The sequence below is a fragment of the Hakea prostrata genome, chromosome 7 (assembly GCF_041222555.1).
Source record: "Hakea prostrata isolate BN-2017 chromosome 7, UWA_Hpros_2, whole genome shotgun sequence".
NCBI lineage: Eukaryota > Viridiplantae > Streptophyta > Magnoliopsida > Proteales > Proteaceae > Hakea > Hakea prostrata.
The window spans coordinates 65,405,868-65,426,012 of record NC_142606.1 but is presented as its reverse complement, the minus strand read 5'-3'; the positions used below and the strand labels follow the sequence as shown (position 1 = coordinate 65,426,012).

At 35.9% G+C, this 20,145-nt stretch overlaps 1 pseudogene across 1 annotated transcript; it reads right to left on the bottom strand.

Moving 5' to 3' along the window:
- Positions 1 to 424: 424 nt before the first annotated feature.
- On the bottom strand, positions 425 to 1,274 carry LOC149011721 (uncharacterized; annotated as a pseudogene). The gene is made up of 2 exons (XR_016174289.1): positions 1,209 to 1,274; positions 425 to 1,110 (listed from the first exon to the last, which is right to left on the bottom strand). The product of XR_016174289.1 is annotated as an uncharacterized LOC149011721 (transcript).
- Positions 1,275 to 20,145: the final 18,871 nt, after the last annotated feature.

Here is a 20,145-nt window from a genome sequence, read left to right as displayed (position 1 = left end):
GTTGACTATTTCATGGAATAATCTTAAATTTAAACTGATATACCAGATCATGCCTAAGTTAACAACACATCACAATGTAAACAACCAACAGGCAAAATTCAAAATTAGAAGTGGAGAAGTCCAAGCTAAATACAGAAAACAAACAAAACTCCTAATCCAAATAATCTCAGGGCTTGATTGGCTACAAGAGTTTTTCCACAATTCCACTGAGGCTAAGGACAAATCGCCAACAGAAAGCAAAAGCAGTACTACCTAACATTGACACAAATCAATCTCTAACCCTTTAACCAAAAACCGTGTGTAGAATTGTTCTATGGTATTGCTAAAATAACTCATCGAATCAGAGAACAGACCAAGAAACTACGGATACAGAATTTCACAGAAAATTGTTCTCCTGGTCGAGCAGGCAAAAGTACATACCGAATCATTGTTGATGCTGATTCTGCTGTTGTTATTACCGACGATTCGGTGGTGTAGGCATACCAGGACGTGGTGGACCATAAATCGGAATACCGCCACCAGGTGGAGGCGGCATTCCTGGCCTTGGAGGAGGAGGACGTGGCATACCTGGCCATGGAAACCCAGGCATCTGTCTTGGCGGACGAATCACCGGAGTCTGTGGACACGACATTGCCGGTTCTGATAGCTGCGGTGGTCGTGAAATCTGAGGTTGCATCATATTGGGAGCCGGTCCACCAACACCACGAACAGGGCCAGCAAGCCCAGGTCGAGCCTGCACATGTGGTGCAGTCGAGATTCCACGGCCTGCGGCACGTCCGAGGCCAGGACCAACCATGGCAGCAGCACCAACTGCTTTAGCTCTGGATTCCTCAGGAGGAGGAGGGCCTTCACCGGTCATGGATACAATCTCTTCTCCACGGAGAAGAACAAACCCTAGAGTTCGTCCTTCGTTCTTCTTACCTTTACTAGGATGCGGCGTATGGAACTCTTTGCAATCGCCGAAAGCAAGATTCATGTGCCGATCAAAGGCCATAAACTTACCAGTGACCTGACGGCCATCATGAATCGTCACACGCATCCTGTAATAGATGTACTGAAGCAACTTTGAACTCTTCGACATCCACATTGTTCCTGTTGCTTACTGCGTCACTGAAAAATGCAAAAAAACCTAGGTATCTTGAAGATGAAGGGATCGATACAGGGTTTTTCTGTTTCTGTAAATTAAAAGTAGAGACGGGAACGCAAACCTGTTGATCGGAGAAAATGGCCGGAAAGAAACTAGGGTTCTGGAGATCGAACAAATGCTTTAGCTTTTTAGCGGGAGAGGACAGTAGAGCAAGTACTTGACCTAATACTCCCAAACGGCCAAAACACACTTTGAAAATGCCCGTTTTCCCTCTTAAAAAGGTTAGCCGGCCAATTCGCGACGGATTTTCATTCGAGGAGATTTGCCTACGTAATCAAAATTAAAGATTAAAGAATATTATTTATAAATATATTATATATGTGAAGAAGGTTAGTGGAATGGTGAGTTACCTTACTTATACATAAAATAACCTCTTTCTTAAAAAAAATATATATCATATCATACTATCATATTATTATTATCATACTGCTATTTCATATTATCATATCATACTATCATACTATCATATTATTATTATTACTATTATAAAAGCATGTACTCTTTTTTTTTTCCCAAATCTTTTTCTGTCCTTTTTTTTTTGTTTTTTTAATTCCATTAGTTTTTTACTGTTTTTTCTTTTTTAGTTATTTTGTTAGGGATATTTTTTGGAAGATTCATGTTTTAATCTCTCTCTGATCCCTCTCCATCTTGATCCCCTCTCACGATGAATTTAGAAGATTCACCAATCTCTTCTTGATTTTTTTTTTTAAATTCCATTAGTTTTTTACTGTTTTTTTTCTTTAGTTATTTTTGTAGGGATATTTATGACATTTTAATTTTTAATAATAAATATAAATAATAGTAATATATATAATATTCCTATACGAATTTGGAAGATTCCTTCGATCTCACTCAATCTCTTCCTATGATCGATCTCTCAATCTTTCATAATTTGGAAGATTCATGTTTTAATCCGTCTCAATCTCTTCCTATGTTCGATCCCACTCAATCTCTTCCTATGATCCATCTCTCTCAATCTCTCCCGATCTCTCTCAATCTCTTCTTATGATCGATCTCTCTCAATCTCCTCTTACAAGGAATTTGGAAGATTCATGTTTTAATCTCTCAATCTCTTCTTATGCCTAAAGGTATTTCAATCGATCTTTCTCAATTTCTCTCAATCTCCTCTCACGACTAATCGATCTCTCTCAATTTCTCTCAATCTCCTGCTACCCCCTCTATGTTTCTTGATGATCTTATCTATTTTCGTTGTATTGGGCTTCAAGAACTGAGGTTTTGGAGTTCTAATTATATGAATCTCATTCCTTTGGGAGTTTGTTCTTTCCCGAATTGTTGGTGGATCTATTCCAATCTTTTTTCTTTGCTAATACTATAATCTATGCATATTTTAACTCCAGTTCCTTCCCTTTGAATTTGTATTCAAGTTTTCAAGTTGCTTGGTCGTTGCTCTGCAGTTGGTAGGGACTACCGTATCGACTGGGTGTATGCTTTTCGTTTTTTTTTTCCTGTAGTTCTAAACTATAACCTATACTTTTGATATGGTTAATTTAGAATGATTGAATCATGAAAAGTATGTATTTATAACCTTTTAAGCTCCAGTGTTACAAGTTATTATATTTCAGAATCAGAGTAGGTTGATGGTCTCGTCCAATACAACAGCCAAAAACGAGGCCTAATCATCCATTAAAAAAACATGCACCAAGGAAATTTTCTTTCAAGCATATAGCTGGTTTTGAGGCCTTAATGCATGCACTTCTTTCCTGACCAGGCATTATGATGGAATTTAGAGACTTTTTACGGTTGATGAATGGCTTTGTTATCTGAGATTGATGACAAGGACTTTCATCCATTTAGAAGTGTATTCTCAAAACACCATATTTTTAGATAATTTTCAATATCACTTTGCACTTTCCATTTGCTTTATTCCATACCTTGCTTTTCACTCTTACCTTCTGAAATTGACTCAGAGAAGTATAACACCACTGATATTACTCTTCCTTGTTGATAGGATTAGGATCAAAACCCTACTTCAAGTTAGGAAGTCATCATGGCATATTGAAATCACAGAAGTGGGAGGTCGAACAAGTATACTATAAAAATAAAGAGGCATATGTTATAGCCCACCTGATTTGTGTCATTTCTTTGGAAATCTTTGGAAACTGATATTTTAACTATTTCTTGATGATTGATGATGGAATAGGACCTTTAAGGGTTGGTTAGTATCTGCTGGAACTCATTGTTTTTATCTGGGGAAAGAATTTAGGAAGAAAGTTGCTGCCTAAAGATAATCAACAAATTATATTTGCATCTGCAATCAAATTCATATATGGTATTGCCAAGATTGACAATCTCCAACAACTAAGAATCCTTCCTCATTCAGATTGGGCCTTTTTCCCCCTTTGTGTGGGCCCAGGCACCACCTATAAATTATTTTATTATATTAGGGCTTTTGGTCATGTCAAGAGATTCAAATCTCGGTCAGAGGCCCGGGTGTGCGCCCCGTTTTATAAGACCCATTAGGGTCCCACCTATAAATTATTTTATTATATTAAGAAATATCCCTACATATATTTTGTGGGGCCCACATATATTTGACAAAAATAGATAAATTATTAATAATGGTATTTTTTTTCCAACAAGATATAGGTAAATTAAAGCATTAGTTAAAAAAAAAAAAAAAAAAAAACACTTGACTTTAACCCTAAAAAATTTGCTAACAAAAAAAAAATTTAGGTAAGAAATACAAACCAATGGTAGTTAGTTACCTTACAATTATAGACATTTTATTTACAATATAAAATCAAATAATAAAAATTGCAAAAGAAATACAAAAACAAAGAATATAAAATCAAATAAAGAATAATATAAAAAATAAGTAAAAGAGAAAAAATAAATAAATTGAAAAAGAGAAAGATAACCTAATTGTGCAAAATTTTCCTTAATCCGCACTAAAAAAAAAAAAAAAAAAAAAAAAAAAAAAAAAAAGAAGAAGAAAAGAGGAGATATGAGAGAATAAATAGGGATTGAGGAGTTAATTTCCATTAGAAATGACATTTTAAATATTTAATAATATATTTTTTTCAAAAATTTTCCTTAACCCACGTTTTTAAAGGAGAATATATAGAAAGAAAAGATGTGAGAGAAAAGAGAGGGGAGAATTAATCAGAATTGAGGAATTAGTTTCCATTAGAAATGGCATTTTGAATATTTAATAATAATGTTTTTTCAAAAATTTCCCTTAACCCACGTTTAGAAAGAGAATAAATAGGAAAAAAAGATGTGAGAGAGAAGAAAGGGGAGAATAAATAGGGATTGAGGATTTATTTTTTAAATAGGGATGACATTTATAAATGAAGGAAATTAATATAAAAAATGAAAAAGCTAAGCAAATAATAAAAAAATTTAAAAATCCGGGGAGCCATGGCCCCCGGCCCCTTAGTGGGTCCGCCACTACTTATCAATAATCTTCTCCTACAATCAGTTGCAACCAGGTTACGAAAAAACTCAAACGAACTTTTAGTATGCTTTTCGTATTTGTGGATATCTGAATTGTTATTTTTGTAAATCTTTTCTTCTGTTGGTGTTATCAATCGAATTCATGATGTTCTGTATTAGGGAATATTGCAGTTGGCTCTCTTAAATCTCACTGTAGCTCTGTTTTAACTGATTTAGCATTGGAATTTCTTTTACAATTCTACGAGTTTATACAACATTTTCCTTTAGCTATATTTCTTAATCAAGAATTAAGAAAAATTGTCTCTTCTTGATGCATTTCTCATATGAATGGAAGTTAGCAATGTATATACATGAATTTCTGCCACCATTGTGAAAATGACGGATGACCTTAAATTTTTTTGAATTCGCATTCTCAATGTCATTTACTTTTCTGTTTAGTTACACTCCAATCATGTTAATTATTAAGTTCCATTTCTATATCATGCAATAACAATGAGTTCATTATGGTTATTTTGTACTACTTTCCATTCTTACTTGGGTACTTCTATTGGAAAGATTTTTTTTCAATATGTTTCCTCTGTAACTCAAAATTTGTATTTATTTTTAGAGTTAGCTTAGTGTATTGTTTCATGTTACGGTATTGAATTAGTTGTGGGTTGTCCACATTGGGTTGACCTACTAATGTTTATTATACAGATACAAGTATTTGTCTAAAGGCATCTTCTGTCCCAATTGGTTATTCAACTTTTAGGTTTCAAGTTTGAGACCAGAGGCTGAACTTCAAGAGTAATGAATCTTTTTCATTCACATTGGTTTCAACTGAAAGGAATTGGTGGCTATTTAATGCCCAATGATTAGGATTAGAACAAACATCTGTGATCTAGAATCACATGTCAAGCTTAACTCAAATAAGAGAGGTTTTAGCAATATGGTTGGGATGGTTCATGTGGAGCAGTTTGGTCAAATGGTTAATGAGAGTGGCTAACTGTTTCAATGCAACTTGTCCTTCCAACTTTCAAATTTGAGGGTATGGCTGCCTCCAAATTACTAACTTGCAAACAAATGAGATTTTATTATATCAAAAGAATAAAAAGCGAGACTTTATAATTTCACAAAAATAAATAATTTAATGTATAGATTAATAAGTAAAATCAAAATAGAATAATATAATTTCTAATTATGGAAAATAAATTAAGAGAATAACATAGAGATATAAAGAGTATGACTTGACTTCTACTTATAACTTGACTAGCATCTCATCAATTGTCTTGGAAACTCACCAAATTTGGCAACACCTAGAAATAGCAAGCATAGAACTTCAATTTGACAATATCACGGTATAGTATGATCTATTGTTCTTTTTTAGAACCTTGCAACAATGCAAGAAAATATCAATGTTTCATGCACTAGCAATATAGCTTTGGATACAACCAGATAAAAGACTTGTAAATTCCATGTTTAACTTGATGATCTTTAGCTCAAATTGGTACATCATTTGGAATATAAGTGTGTTCCAAAGATGGTGGTTTGAATCCACCAAGCCCTTTTTAATCAACTTTTCGTAGTGAAATTAATTATGTTCATCATAATCCATATAATTTCAAAAATCCTGTTTTCTCTTTCTCTATCTTCCCATTCTTTTATTTTTTTACTTTTTTTATAACTCTTGGTTATATGGTTCACAAGAAAAAGTGGAAGAGCTTATGTTCTCTTGACATCTTTGTTGTATGGTTAAATATTATAAAACTACATACCTTTAAATGAATTCTAAATTATAATATTTATCTTTTGGTAGGCTTTGTATATATTGTTAGCATTCTACTAAATTTTTATTTATAAAAACCTAAAAAAAAAAAAAATTGATTGATTTGCTCCAAAATAAATATTTTATAAGTGTCATTTGTATATTTTTAAGTCGATGAAGTACTTAACTATGGCTATGGGGAAGTGTAATGATAGGTTTGGAGGTGATGTTCAAGGATTGGACTTACTAATATTCAAGATGAATCTAAATGTTCAAGTTACGAGATTTTGTATTTTTAATATTTAGGATACCTAACTAAAGAATTAAGTTAATTAAATAGTTTTTCAAGAATAATCAGTTGACAAAATCATGTGGCGAACAATTTTCTAAAATGATCTGGTTCATATGACAAAATATTGATATCAATTCCAAATGACCAAAATACTAAATTCAATACAAAGAAGAACAAAACCCTAAGGTTTGATAATACTTTTTTTTTATGCCGAATAAAGCCATCAAATCATGTTTCATTCGATTTTCGAAAAGAACTTATGTCCTTAGCATTAATTCGTTCAATTATGGCCCAACAATATTCGCTACTCATATAGTTTCTATCTAATTAGGATAAATGAAGAAAATCACGTGCATTTGTACGTAAATGTTCTAACTAGTATATATATATATATATATATATATATATATATATATATATATATATATATATTTTTTATTTTACATTTTAAGAGTTTCAAAATTTATAAATTTACAGACTCAGTCCTTGCACTTTTTCAAAACTTAACCTCCACGCCATCTTCTTCTTTTATCAAAAGTCATTTTTTTCTTCTAATAGATCAAGTCTCCCCTCAAAACCATAGCCCTTGCAGGCAGTTATCCTATAAAATTGGTTAAAGTTCTAAAATGGGTAGCTTGCACAACGTTGCCTCTTGTCATTTCCATCGACACCTTCGATCATGTTTCACTTCGAGAGCTATGCATCAAAACGAAGTTCATGTTGAACCATGTCGGCCCCTTTCACCTTTATGGGGAGCCCATTGTCTCTGCTTTCATTGAAATGGGTTGTGATTTCATGGAAAGAATGGAAGCATTGCACGATGACAAGGCTTTGAAGAAGGGGTCCTTGGTGGATTTTGCTTGTGGGTGTGATTTGTTTCCAGGGGAACTGGGTATGATGTTCCATTCTAGTCAGTGGGAACCACCGTCGGTGCTTAATAGGGTGGAGGCATTTTGGAGTCAAACAAGCGGATAGATTTGGGTACATAACAGGGGCTTGAGTTTGTAAATTTACAAACTCTAAAACCCTTAAATGTAAAATAAAAAGTTATATTTGCATACAATACCCTTGAGTTTTTTATCTTGACCGTTGAATATAAATTTGATGACGTGGTCGAATCTCGATCGTCGGCTGTTGGCAGCAATAGCTGCCACAAATAAAAATCCATTCACTACTAGGTCTCGTTCTTATAGAAAATTTTTCTGTTGGTGGGGGGAACTATTATACATACCACTAGGGGAGCGTTGAAGAGTCATCCCAGTCATTACCGATTGAGCAATCCTTCGATGTAGTTTTGTATATAATCTTTGAAATCCCTATGAGGCTGCTAATTGGCTAGTTTGTGCAATTTCTGTTAGATACCGGGAACAGCCCTTAGATCGCAACATATGGCAATTGAGTAATGATTGCGAACTTCCTTACCTTCAGAATCACAGTCATTGGATTTCTATCTTGTTATGTCGTGATCTTGCAACAACCAACAAAGATTTGTAGTATGGCTCGTCTTTAATGTGCCTTTTATAAGATAAAATCTAGCGCCAAGATCACATAGATTGATCAAAAACACCTTTGGATAATAACAATACAAGATGATTAATGTACCTTTTTGGAGTCCATTAGAGACAAAGCACAACAAAATCTTTTCTATAGTCTTCCACGAAGAACAAACCTGTAGTTGATTCTATGATCAACTTGATACTAGATGTTGCGTTCGATCCACATCTCGACCTTCTCAAAGGCTGATCTTGCAATCATAGTTAGATGCGGGCCGGCTAATATGCTGGGAAGCCTCCTCTAAAGATTACGTCAGTTAGGGAACAGACTAAGGCTCTGACTGAAGCTTGCTTAGAGAATAATGAAAAAGAGTAAGTGAATTCCTCTGTTTTACCATGTAGGCATGCCCCTATTTATATTATGCAAGTTACCTTCTTTGTACTTGGAGAGATCCTGAGCGTGTGCCCAATAATTTCGCTCCTTAATGGAAGGTTTCCCTTAACCAGTGCAGGCGCCAATCTAGCCTCTTCTACATGACTCCTACCATGGTAATTCTCATAAAAAAGAAAAGAAGAAGAAAATTTCCCCTTTTAAATTTCGAGACCTAAAACCTAATTCTCGTTTCTGCTTTCTTGGTGGATAGTTCATGGTATTAGGGGTCGAAGAAGAGCAAATTCCGTAGGAGACACGACTTAGGCAGACTTACCACCGCCATGAAGTGTAACATAGGTTTTCCGGTGCCAACATATCCAATGACGCTTGGTACAAGTAGTAGTGGCAGCAGCAGCGGCAATAACAATACTCTTCTGATGGGAATTTTGATGATGGGACAAGCTAACCTTACTAAAACAAAATCATCAATGAAGCTAGTCCGCCCAATGCCTCTGCTACAAGTTAATCTTTGGTCAAGAATGGGGAATCTTAATCTGAACCAGAATTCTCGGACAGATTCTTCTCCACTACCTCTCAAGCTTTCCACATCATCTGATCAACAACCGTCTTCATCAAGGCACTTTGCTTTCCAGTCCATGCCAACTTCAATGCTGGCGATCTTGATTCTAATGGTGGAAGCATAATCAGTGTTTCCTGAAGATTAATTATCTAGCTTGAAAAGATGAAAAAAAAAAAAAAAAAAGTTAATAATGAAGAATAGATGATCACATTTGGAAGGTGGGGTAGGGGAGTGTTTGTGGTGATATGGTATGAATTCAAACTAGATTAGGTTAGATGAGATTCCATTAGATTAGGTTATTCCATGGTTGTACAGTGTTGTTGAAAGGGATAGTAGAGGTGATGATTCATGACTGACGTTGTTTAATGGTGTCTGTATGTTTACAATCAAGATATTAAGCTTTGAACAAAATTTAACAGTATTTTAGGTGTTTGATCTGCTTCTTCAATCTCATTTATGTCATTTACTTTTCTTCTATGGGTCCTTCATTGCCGTTGAATCAACACTTGAGTTAGTCATGACATAACCCAAGCTTCATATAAGAAGGTCAATCCAATCAAGAATTTAAGTAGTATGGTCTACAACAGAATGAGCATGTCCGGTTGAGATCCAACATTCCTATTGAAACTGAAATTGGATCACTTGTTCCTTGAATTTTCTTTACACTGGGATTTCACTAAACTTCAGGGGCTTTTACTTGGTGAGAAAATGACTATGGTTGGGATCAAGAAACATCAACATAGAACAAATGAGATAATTATTGTTGAATTTGCTATTGCATCACTTACCAGCATCATCTAAAACGCTTGGCTCGGAGACTAAAACAAGAAGAAAGAAAAAAGTACTGCATTACACAATGTCAACCACTCCCAGAAATGAAGGAACATGTGAATAGATAACATTCTCAACAAATTCCATTATTGGATGTGTACGTACAGAGGAAACATAGAAACAAATTTAAGACTTGTTGCAATGACAATATATGCATTTGCATGTAGCTAAGATATAATCAGGCCAGCTAATTTTTACAGAATCTGGATACTCATCTTCACTCTGCATTTTGTTTGAATTGGAGATGAATGATTTTCCAAGCATTAGAAGTTGAGACACAGCAAAGCAACACAGCTCTAAAGTCTTTGTGAGAATTAGGAAGTCAAGCACCATACGAAGAAAATCCAATTCAATAGAAAATTTAATATTTATTTTTTAATACATTATGATGCATCAAGTTACTCCAATATGCTGTACTTTTTTTTTTTTTGTATATCCTTTTAAGAATCAGTATGTTGAAACCCTCAAATGTAGCCCATTTTATGCTGAAACTCTAGGAAACTTTTTGAGTTTGTCTCCACTAGAAATGGATATCTAGAATTTTTGATGATCAACCAATGGTTCAAACAAGAATTGCATACACTATCAAAACTAGTTGAGATGATCAATTCCTTTGTTGCAAACTTGTATAACCACAGACCCACAAAATAGTCACATTTATGTGATGGATGGTGGTGTGAGGTCAAGAAACCCAACAAGTTGTTGCCCAAAGAATGTCAACACCTCTTGCATGCCTCACTAATGTGGGGACCAAGGAAATTTGTTTAATATATTTCAAGACCCTTTTGCAGCTTACCAGGTAATTAAAAAGGAGTTGCTTAGCTAAATAAGTAAATGAACAAACTAAAACAAAAGGAAATACAATTATCAATAAAGAAAAGAATGCATTCTCCTTATTTATTGACCATGATTGTAAATACTTGTTACAAGCTGTTTATATATTTAATTCCGGTTGTAGGGTTTCCCATTCTTGCATCCCAACCCTAGTTCCCCTGGATGCAACAAATACAACCCCCATAACGGAAAAGTTTTTTTTGGAATTTGAAAAGAGACAGTTTTGTATACCAAATCTTGATGGGATCGAACTATCATCCCCTAGATAATATCTAGGTGCTCTTCCGGTTGAGCTAAAGATTCACCTAATAATACAAAAAAAGATAAGAGAAACATAATGGACAATGCAAGATTCCCTAAATATAAACATGAAAGCTAGTTGGTACAGCTAACACTTAACATTTAAGAGGTCATTATATGAGTTACACTAAGACATCCTAAATCTATATACAATAGCTTAGTTGGCAATGGTCAACACCTCACAGTCAAGAGTTCATGACTCATGAGTTAACACTCCTTGGAGCCTACATAATTGTTGTGATTTATTAATTATTTGCCCAAGGACAAAACTGAAAAATCACTAGGTGGTTACAAATATAGGGTTATATATTTGTAACCACCGCATCACAAAAATAAGATGATTCATGCGTGAAATTTTCAAGAGAAAGGAGGCTCCCATCTCTCTCTCTCTCCCTCTCCAAGAAAACGTAGGAAGGAGTTGTTCTTTGCTAGTTTCTTCTCCTTTGCTTTAAATCTCTATACCATCCTTCCACGACTTTTGGGTTGTGGAGTTTATACCATTTCCTAAAGATTGTGGAATCAAACCGGTGAAGCTTTGGTGGAGGAACGAGGACGTGAAATCCATGTTACTTCCGCTGCAATAATTCTATATTTAGGAAAATGAATCCAGGTAAGGATCTTTCCCTATCAATTAATCGAATTGAGATATATGGAGTTATTACCTACATTGGTATCAGAGCCATGGTTCCCACGATTCTCGATTCCTCCCTATTTTTTATTTTTATTGAATGGATCCAATGGGAGTATCCAAGGTTTAATAGGAAACCCATGGGAGAATTGAGAGGTTTTTTAGAAACCTTTATTTTTAGTTCGGATCCAAGTGGGAGGATCCTTGTGATTTCCCTTCTTTAAAAAAAATGCATGATTGATAATCCATGAGAATGCATTTTTGTTTAATGATTGCTGATTTTTTCATGTGTTTTTAGGAATTTTTTTAAAAAGAAAAAACGTGATTTGGGTCACTGAGGACCAGACGGACGTCCATCTATTTGTCTGATTACAGTGGTCAGACGGTCGTCCGTTTGGTCACAGAGGGCTAGATGGACTTTCCGTCTGGGAGACAGTAGTCCGTCTGGGAGATGGAATTTTTTAGATTTTTGGCCTGTCTAGTTTAGAATGTGTTTCTAAGTTACTAGGATACCAATGGCCCGACAATCTGTGTGATGTTTAGGCATTGAGGGCCTAATGGGAGCTAGTGAGGTAGAAGCGTTCTATGTGAACCACCTCATAGCATAAATATGATTGGATGTTTTATTTTATTAAAATTGTTTTAATTATGGGTCTATTAATTATGTTTCTAGCACAGAATGAAACTAGTGTATAAGTCTATGTGGGTTTGCATGAGAATTTGATTGAATGTTTGTTAGCATCTCTTTTGGTTTAAATGCTTATCCCATAGGTTTGATTATGCTAGTGTGATTTGCTGTTGCTTTTGTTGTGTTTTGTGCTAAAATAGTTAAATTCATCCTTATATATATTGTCTCTAGTATAATGGCTGCTACAAAGAGCATAGTTGTTGATCTCATGAAAGGAGATAAACTAAACGAGATGAATTATGACCTCGGCATCGAAAAGTGCAAGTATCTCCTAGAAGAGCAGGTCATGCTAGAAACCATAAACCAAACTATGTCCCCACCTAAGGAAGGTACCACTACACAACATCGCAGGGACCTTGAGCTTTATAATGCCTGGAAGAGAAAAGACCGAGTAGCTAGGATTACTATCCTAAGCTCCATGAGGGATGACCTGATGCTTCGGTTTGGGAAGCATAGGACTGCGAAGTCTTTGTGGGAGGCTATGAAGTTCTTGTATGGAAGGACTTCCACCACAAGAGGCCGCAAGCTCGGACTCACTTTTGACGGTTATAAAATGCGTCAAGGTCACACCATGAGGCAGCATATAACCATCATGTCTAACATGATTAGTGAGTTGAGCGCATATGGGCACCAAAAGAATAATGAGGAGCAAGTCTCTACAATCATTAGGTCACTGCTGAAGACTTGGGAGCATATGAAGATCTTCTTGACTCATGCTGATGATGTCAAGACTTTTGATCAAGCTGCCAAGCACCTTGAGCTGGAGGAGGATCAAATGTTGGCCGATGCCCCTCAAACTGAAGTACTTGCCGCTGAAGCTAGCACTATTAAGGGTGCAAGCTCTAAGCGCAAGAGAGAGAAAGCTCAACCTCAACGGTCCCAGCAAAGTAACCAAGGCCTCCACAACTAGAAAGCCAATGGGCATCTGGATTTGGTAATGTTGCAGCTAGCACCAACTCAAATCCATTTTGGGCAATTTTTGTTGGTAGAAACCTTGAAGCAATTCATCATTCACTGCATCTTCAATATTCTTTGCAGTATATTTGGTGGGAAATGTTAACCTTTCTTCTGTTGGTTTCTCTCTCTATTTTTCTTCCAGCCTGCATGTACTTCGAACAATCACACCTTCTCTTCACAGATGTGCCCAAGTTGATGGGATGCTAGAAAACATAGGCATTTTCCTTCTTCCTATTGATGGGTCCGTGGGTCAGTCAAGGACCAATGTTGCCAGGAAACTTAGAAAAGAAGCAACTAAATTAGGGGAGTTAGGGTAATCTAGGGTTTTGGAGGTGAGAATGAAGGGCAACTTTGTTTGAGTGCCTGACCTGTTAAGGTGGTGTTTAAGTCCAATTTAAGGCAATTTAAGGGTAAAACGATGGTGGTAAGTATATATTTTGGTTTTAGTGTGAATAAAGTAATTTGTGAGTTCAATGGATCTTTTGTGATGGCTTAGGGATTAGGGTTGTGGTGAGGATCAAGTGCAAAGAGGATGAAGAGGAAGGTTGTGTCCAAGATTTTGTCATTCCCAGGTTGACACTGAGAGGGGGGGGGGGTGAATCAATGTCTTCTAAAATTCTCTTTGATGTGACACTTCTTTAAATTCAAGACAAGGTTGGTCAAGATAATCCTGTAATTATCAATTACACAAGGGCACGTCCACCATACACCACATTGTGGCTGGGTCTACCAGACAGTGCATCACCACTCTACAATCAAAGCACTCCAATATATGCAATGAAAAATAAACTAGAAACGCAAGACACCAAATTTACGTGGTTCAGCCAAATTGCCTACATCCATGGACTAATGCCCTAAATAGAGCTTCGTATTTACTCAATACTTTCCAACTAAAATTTTTATCACTACAATGATCAGAGAGCACCCACTCTCAATTAATTCAAAACATAGAGGACCCACTCCAGTATTAACTCTTGCACCCACAAAAATATAAGGCTACAACCTCAAACAACTCAACCCTAACAAGCAACTACTTGGAAGGTGAAACTTTTCACTACAATGATCAGAAAACACACACTCTCAATTAATTCAAAACATAGAGCACCCACTCCAGTATTAACTCTTGCACCCACAAAAGTATAAGGCCACAACGTCAAACAACTACTTGAAAGGTGAAACTTTTCAAATTAAAGGAGATTACAATAGATTACTCACCTTTTTCTTCAACGTTTTCACCAAAATATGCATCCAAGCTTGTTCTACATACCCATATTGCTTCTTGGCTTCTCCTCCACGTTTTTCTTAGTCTCCACAAGCCAAAAAACTCAAAAACCTTCTGCTCTTTCGCTCAAATTTGAGCTTTTAAAGAGAATGAATGTTGATGCACAGGAACCGTTGGATTTCATCTTCTAGATGAGTCCCAAAGAGAATCTAATCCCACTGCCGTTGGATATCCACTTTAAAAAGGCGTGTGAGATCTGGTAGTCAGATCCTTTAAGTGATGTAAGATTAGAGTACCCTTCACCAGATTATTTCAAATGGAATCTTTTCTAATCTTACCATTAAGCTGCGATACACAGGATCATGTTAATCATTATACTTTGCAATGCACCATATTATCATGCTCCCGACCAACCAAAAGGCGCGGTGGAATTTTTTTCGTCTTGGGCACTTGAAAACCAAGCGCATCAATCTTGACCCTCAAAATTGGATCTTCATCCACGTCCTTCTAATGACCATTAGATTGTATCATTCAATCTTTCAAAATTACACTTTCCTCCTTGAGATGTAAAACTTATTTCACAAAGACCCCCAAACTCTTAAAAATCATTTTCAAACCCCTGAGAGTAGATTACATCACAATAGCCAAATTTGATATTTCTTCTACAATGCCCAAATTTGCTTCCATATCGCACACTCTCACTTTTAACCTCATACTCCCTTGTCTGATATCGAAATCACAATCTAAAAAGTGAGTTGGAAAGAAGACTTCATGAACTACGTTTCTTAAATTTAAGTCGAATCCAGAAAACAACTGGATGACTACTCAAAAATTCATCCAATGTGACCCTTGTGTAGTGACCTGTGAAATCCACTATTCAAGTAATCTGCACTTCATCCAAACACTTAAATCTTCTCTAAAACACTCAAAAATGTTGTAATAGTGTTAATCACCCTCTAAATTATATAACAAATGCCCAAAGTCTTCTATGGGAGCTTGACTTCAGTACAAGTCATGTACTCTTAGAAGTTGCCAACAATGACAACATATGCAATCTCAGCCAATGGAACAATAGATTCAACTAATTCTGATGGTTGGAAGTATGCGATCTGAATGTGAATCTGATAAGTATATATTCTGGCTTTACAGAAATCCTTGTATAGAAGGATGACATATGTTCACACTCGACACAACCGAGTGAAGCATTATCAGGAAATCCAGTTCTGGGTGTCAATTTTATAGCCAGATTTGTTTAAAAAAGTGAGCTTTCTTTTCCCACTTTTATTTTTCCTTCTCCCCAACCAACATCGCAGATGAATTCGGAATGTTTGGAAGAACAAAATTTAGGTCTCTTGGTAAATAAATTTACACCTAGTGGATAATCTCATAACCAAAGGGCCTCTAATTCCCAATCCTAACCCACCTTCAGGGCCATGATAATGTCAACCCAGGCCTTGTGAAATGCCCAGAGCCAAACTTGCACCTTATTAGAAACAACCTTAGAGAGAGAGAGAGAGAGAGAGAGAGAGAGAGAGAGAGAGAGAGAGAGAGAGAGAGAGAGAGAGAGAGAGAGAGAGAGAGAGAGAGATTGACCAAAGCACTAGCCTTAGAAAACAGTACATTCTCAACACCACATAGGCAATGAATGTATTCTTATTCTAGTGAACACAGGTTTCATATGCATATGGTTCAGGCTAAGAAATAGATACAACACAGAACACTCAGGCGACCGGTAGTTGTGTTTAAACCTCAAACATATGTTAATGGCCTACACAAAAGGAAAAAGACATGCAGAAAAGACATAGCCTTGTATGTTCATAGGACAATGATAAATAAATGGATCTGAATATGTCCCTGCAACACCAAATTAGAATTCAAAACTAAGAAAGTCTGAGACTTGGAGAGGATAAAAAAAGTGAGAGTAATTTTCAAAGAGAGGGTTTTTTTTTTTTGCCAAAACAAAAAGTAGCGATTAAATTAAATGAAAGTGTTAAGTTTAAAAGACCTACACAAATGGGAGGAACCCACAATAAACAAAGGTGGTACACCCCACCAGGATCTATCTAGGGATAACCTGCAAGCACCCTTAGCAAGGAAATACGCATAACCATTGCCAATTCTAGGAATATAACTAAAAGAAATCCTAGGGAAGAAAGAACAACGCTTCAAAATATCTACTACTAAACTGAGACACATCCAATCTAAAGATGAGTGGAGACCCTGGAGAGCCCTAACAACAGGTAAACAGTCCGAATGAATATGCAAATCAACAGCTCCTAAAGAAGAGCCTAGAATAATGCCATCTCTAATTGCTTCAAGTTCAACTAAGGTTGCTGAAGCACTATGACCATATCTGCTTTGAGCCGCTACAAAACCACCATTATAATCCCACATGATGCACCCTCGACCTCCTTTGCGTGAAGTATTATCCCATGATCCATCAACAAAAATTTGAAAAAGAGCAAGTTCTTCGGAAAAGATATGACTAGGCCTTGGATAAGAATCCCCATGAGCCCTTTGAAGTTCTTCGGAAAAGATATGACTAGGCCTTGGATATGAATCCCCATGAGCCCTTTGAAATTCCATAATATGAGATCTATATCTACACATAGATAAGAGAAAGTAGTCATTGTATAAATTATGGAGGCCTCAATCCCTCTAAAGAATGCAGCATTCCTAGTATTCCATATACACCAAGCTAAGGCGCTCCACATTTGATTCACTAGGGTTAAATTGTCACAACCATTGAACTTTATTTTGATAAAATCCATCCAATCAAATAAATTTGTCTCTAAAAAATTAGATGTATTAATACGGAGGGGGATAGTCTCCAACACTTTTTTGCATAATGACAAAAAAATAAGGCATGACATACATTCTTCGAACCATGACAACAAATTAGACAAAGAAGGGTAAGTGAAACATTCCTCGAGAAGAGGGAGCTCCCAATTGCAATAGCTTCATATGAGGATCGCCACAAAAATTGTTTAATCTTTGGGAGAGTAGGAATCTGCTAAAATTTTTCCAATATATTGAAGAGGGGGAAGAAGAAGCAACATTAATTACCTTGATCATCAGCCATAGCTAAACATTGATAATAAGCAAATTTCACAGTGAACTTACGATCCTTTGTTTTGTCCCATATCCAAGAGTCTAAAGTATCAGGAGACAATAAAGGGATTGTTAAAATAGCTTGAACCTCACCTAGAGAAAATAGAGACTGAAGTAAAGGTAATTTCCAATGGCAAGTGTCCCAATCAATAAGCTCTTGCACCCAAATTGGACTGTGTCCCAAAGGGGCACTACTAATGCCATGAAAAGGCAAAGAAGGAAGCCATGAGTCTTTAAAAATATGCACATTAGCACCATTTCCACTTGTCTAATAATGCCATGTTTGAGAATATTCCTCCCAGACAGCAAACTTCTCCAACCCCATAAACAATTTTTTAGGACACGACATTCAAAAAATGGAATGTCTTTAATGTATGTTGCATGCATCATCTGGGCCCATAATGAGTTTGGGTTGGTTAAAGTCTCCAACTTTGTTTGGCGAGGAGAGCTTTGTTGAAACAGTGTACATCTCTGAACCCCAGGCCTCCATCTCTTTTGCCCTTGCATAGAGTATCTCATTTGACCCAATGAATACCCCTTTCTTGATCATTTTCCACCAAAATTGTCGGATCCTTTGATTCATTTGTTTGCAAATTTCATTGGGTATGAGAAAACATGACATAGCTACTGCTTTGATCAAAGAGAGGGGTTAAGCAAGCTAAATGATACAACAGCCAGATAGAAGAAAGGAAACATGGCTTCCACAAATGAAATGGACCACTAGGATGTGGCAATGAAACACTGGATTAAAAATGGGTTGAAAATGATGGATTGTGTAGAAACAAAATTGAAATGTGATATGACATCAAGAGATAGACCCTTTAGCATGATTATTATCAAAGGCGAACTCCAGGACTACAAGAGTATCATCTAGCTTACAAGAATATCAGTTTGCAGAGATTATTAGCAGACATTGAGATGTAATTCAGCTAGTGTCCCAATGACAGCTACATGTTTAAGACACTACAAGGAGTCGAAGCAAACTTCTGCGCAATGAAAGCAGAATAGGATCTGGCACATTGATGCAAATTAGAGATCATGTATGGCAACATGTAACACTTAACATCACATCAAATTTGTCAGGAGCTGATGTTGGGAATGAAAGTGCCCAGTCTTCCTTTTCTTCTTGGTATGCACTTGATTCTGATGTTGATGCAATGTCTAAGCTGCTTTTATATGTGCTGCTTGTTTCATATGAAGTATTAGTTATTTACATGTTCCTCTTCTGACTTATAGGTAAATGCAAGTGGTCTATGATTGGCCGAGTAGATATTAATAAGAACATGGATTTTTGGCAGCAAGAAAAGTGGAACTAGGCAGCAAAGTCAACAGTATGTACAGCTTCTTCTGCAGCACAAGTGGACCTAGAGGCTATGAGGCGTTCAGTCCACATGTCTGTTAATCTAGGAATCAATAATGTAGTGATTTTTCAAATTATAAGAGGGCTTTGTTAGCCTTGAATGGGCAAACCAATTCTCTTAACTGATAATGTAACAGCATCTCTGAAGTAATTGTTGCTTTGTCTTTTCAGTATTAAATCTATTAACACTGGAGTGGGCAGATTGCATTAGCATTTTCATTTTCTGGTAATAAGAATCTATTAATGTATCCATATAATGATTCTGTTTTTTTTTTTTCGTAAAAAAAAAAAAAAAAAAAAAAAAAAAAAAAAAAAAAAAAAAATTTTTTTGCAACAATATAAAAATTCCGTAGCGAAATATATTAGTCCCGTGGGACCTACTCAACACGACTAATGCTATGAAACATAGTATCAAATTATTTGCTACGGGAACTAAAAAGTGTAGCATATAGTTAATTATTTGCTACGGTAGTTCTGTAGCATATACTCAATATTTGCTACGGTAACTAAGTTTCATGGAAAAAGAAAACAGAACCCACAACCACCCTTCTCTGTCACCAAACTTCACGATGGCTTTCTAACTGACGGAAAGTGATTGTTGGGTCACATTATTTGCTATGGTTTTAGGGCTTTTGCTACGGGAATTTCTTGTGGCAAAAGCCCTTAATTGTTGTAGTGCAAGTATATTTTCCCAGGTTAAATAAGCTCACTACATCTTTTGAGTTGCCAAAGTAGTTCCCAATAATTCCCTTTTTCATTAGCAATTCCACATCCTTGAAAGTGGTAATGAGAATTCCATGAAGCTTGCATTGGTGTGAAATAATAAGTATAGTCTTGAGACTTTTCACAGGCAATGAGGTTTCTAATTAAGGAACAGTTTTGTATTGTTATCGATCATCTAGATGGTCATATTTTAGAAAGGATTTACTCAATAAGATATATTTAAACTTTTGTTTTTGAATTAAATGGATCATATTTTTGAGAATAATTACCTAATCCAAAATTTTTGTGATAATTTTTCCCATCCAACTAATATTCTACCACGAACTAGCTAAATTGCCCTCAAGTCTTCATAAAAAATTGTGCGAAACGCTTACCAATTCCTTCCTTGGTAATTCTAATTAAGGCCGACACCATCTTCTCTTTTGTAGCTCTGAGTCCTCCTATC